This window comes from Benincasa hispida, chromosome 2 (genome assembly GCF_009727055.1).
Source record: "Benincasa hispida cultivar B227 chromosome 2, ASM972705v1, whole genome shotgun sequence".
NCBI classification, from domain to species: domain Eukaryota; kingdom Viridiplantae; phylum Streptophyta; class Magnoliopsida; order Cucurbitales; family Cucurbitaceae; genus Benincasa; species Benincasa hispida.
The window spans coordinates 5,478,437-5,481,420 of NC_052350.1; the positions used below are offsets into that span (position 1 = coordinate 5,478,437).

At 29.5% G+C, this 2,984-nt stretch overlaps 1 long non-coding RNA gene across 1 annotated transcript; it reads left to right on the forward strand.

The window, feature by feature from the left end:
• Positions 1-201: 201 nt before the first annotated feature.
• LOC120071927 lies at positions 202-1,727 on the forward strand. The gene is made up of 3 exons (XR_005480377.1): positions 202-390; positions 704-1,177; positions 1,556-1,727. It is a non-coding gene; the product is annotated as an uncharacterized LOC120071927 (long non-coding RNA).
• Positions 1,728-2,984: the final 1,257 nt, after the last annotated feature.

The window sequence follows — 2,984 nt, forward strand, 5'->3', positions numbered from 1 at the left end:
TATAATATGCTTTAAGTTTTATGAAAATGCTAAGGATGTTTAAAGAAAATTAATTAAATTTCACATTTTTTACTTGCTAGTGTTAAATCATCAATTGACCCAAAAAACTTAAGTTGATTGGTAAATGTAAATTTGATATCATATCATTAAAAAAAAAAAAAAAAAAAAAAAAAAAAAAAAAAAAAAAAAAAACTCTAGTAAAGAGTCGTTTAACAAGAACTCTAGTAAAATTAGGAAATGGAAAACATTTGACCCTTTAGCTTCATTTATTTAGTTTTTATCGATAAAGGTTCACAATCGTAAATATTTGACCATTTTTCCTTACTAATGTTCTTGTCACATGCTTGATGCAGACGACCCTTTTGTAAAGTAAGAAGGGACACTAGAAAGGTAGTGATTTCTCTCTCGTTCTTATCATAAAGACCTAAACTTAGAGATAATGGAAAATATCCTTCATATAGCCAAAACTTAGACATGCTTTATTCATTTGGTTCAACGATGAATAAGAATTGGATTAAGCATGTAGATAGATTCTCAAGGGAGTACATTGACGGAGTTGCAAAATTCATGGAAGTGGAAAAGTGTCATGTAAATAGAGAGGGGAAAACGAGATGTCTGTGTAAAAATTGTCAGATTCAATATTGCAAACATTAGATGGAGTAAAACGATATTTATTTGCTAATGGAATATCTCCTTCATATAGTTAATGGATTTATCATGGAGAACCGGTAAATTTAGCTCAATTTCAAAGAGTCAGGACTCCTTTAGCTCCTTCGGCGGATGATGGATTAAGGGAAGAACCTACTGCCCACAATGATGATGATAAATTATTCAATCTTTTAAATGATTTGCAAGAACCGATGAGAGAAGGGGCATATGATGAAGATGAAGAAGACTTTGGAGATGAAATGCCTTAGAACATCGAACAAAGGGATACTTCAAACATTTTTTAGGAGTTGATGGATGAAGCACATAACCCAATTTAGTTACATCTTCCTCACAAATTGAGAAAGTTATTGGGAATAAGTATGAAAAGCTTGAGGCAGAGGTGGCAAGCATAAAGGAGGAAAATGTTATGTTGAAGTCAATAGTTTTGGGTTTTCAAGATCAATTGACTGAAATCACAAGATAGTTAGATGCGCAACAAAAGCAAGGAGATGAATCTTCGAACAACTAGGTACGTTATGAAAACTTTTAGTTCTTGGTTAGTAGATTTATAAACTTAATTTGGTTGTTTTGTGGATCCTTCATTTGTTTGTTTTGTGGCTATCATGCAGTTATGGTAGCCACTTTAAATATGTGTGTTTTAGTGTACTTGTTACCACTTTGTATTTTAGTATACTTGTTGCTACTTTGTTGTATATGTTGTATATGTTGCTTGTAATGTGATGAGGGGTTCACATGTTAATTATAACAATTTTAATCACTTATTAGATAGTAAAATCATTATTTATGGTGTTCATGTTTTAATTATAAACATTGACAACTTGTTTGTAGTTTGAGAGAGGGATCATTCCTCATAACCGTTTTAAATATTTTGTTTTTCCTATTTCAGGTTGTTCGTGTAAATTCTTAAAGATCATTTTTTGGAGATTGCAAGAAGATTTTGTGAGATGACTACTTAGTTTGGTTTAGTATCTCACTTATTTTGGCTTTTAGTATTTTGGCTTATGGAAGATTAAACTTTTTTTGGTATATGGGATTTGTAAGAAGTTAGAAAAACTCAAATATAATTGTATATACAGTTTTTGTTCGTAAAATTTTATAGTTTGTGTATTGAATATTAGTCTTATTTTTAAATATATAAGCTTACTTTTGTTATATTTATTCTCGATTGATTTGTTTGAAGATTATTCTTTGTTTGTTCATAATTAGATATTAAGTAAATAAAAGATTGGTTATTTAATTGTTATAAAAAAATATATAAAGTTATAAACAACTTATGTCGATGCAAATAAATGTGGGCAGGAATCTACATATTGAATTGAAATTTTGTTGTTTAGGACTATGCTTTTCCCGACGTAAATTATATTTTGTTGGGAAAAAGCATATACCGACGCAAGCAGTTGTGTTGCCAAAAATGGTATTTATCCGACGAAAATCGTTTTCATCAGGAGGAACTTCTCTCGACATAGATACGACGACGATTTTACCGATACAAAAATATGCATCGGCATAACCTATCCCGACATTTTTAATACTTTGTCCGACGTTTTTTTGCGTGGAGAAATGTGAAAATAATTGTAGTGACATTTTGATTTTTAATATTGATTCATATAATTTAAGTAATTGGTAACTGCTATCTTGTACATATGGTGATGATTAGTGTAGTATTGAAGGGATAATTATCGGGTGTAAATCCCTTCCTCCCATACCATGGGAAAATATAAGTTTGAGCAGTGTTATGTGAAGTTGGAAAAAAATTGAGGGATCTTCGTGTTATTTTGTGAACTTAAAAACTAACCTGATGGAATTACTTTTTTAAATACATGTGATAGACACAAACATTTTAAAAAATATAGTTCACTCCTCTCTTCATCTCTCAATTTGTGCGTGCTCTTGATTCGAGGAAGAAAAATAACACATTCTCTAATTTTATTGTTTAATTCTTAGGAATTAAACGAGTTCGTATAACATCAAAAGACAGATTAAAAAATATACTGTATTGAAATTGGAGAACATTGAAAATTATTTGGGATATTCAAGCATTCATCCATTTACCATATGTATTTTAGTTGATTTAACTATCATATCATTAACCATGTGTGTTAATTGTTTTCACATTTGAGTTTAATTGAATTCAACATTAAGTTCCCATCTACTTGCTTCAAAAATTCATTTACCTACATAAAGTAAAGGAAATAAATAAAATAATAATATGAGATGATAAAGAGCATGAAATTAATTTAAACTCCAAAACGAGCGTAATTTATTTGATATATAATATGTATTGACAATTAAAGAGCATGTGATTTTTTTTTACT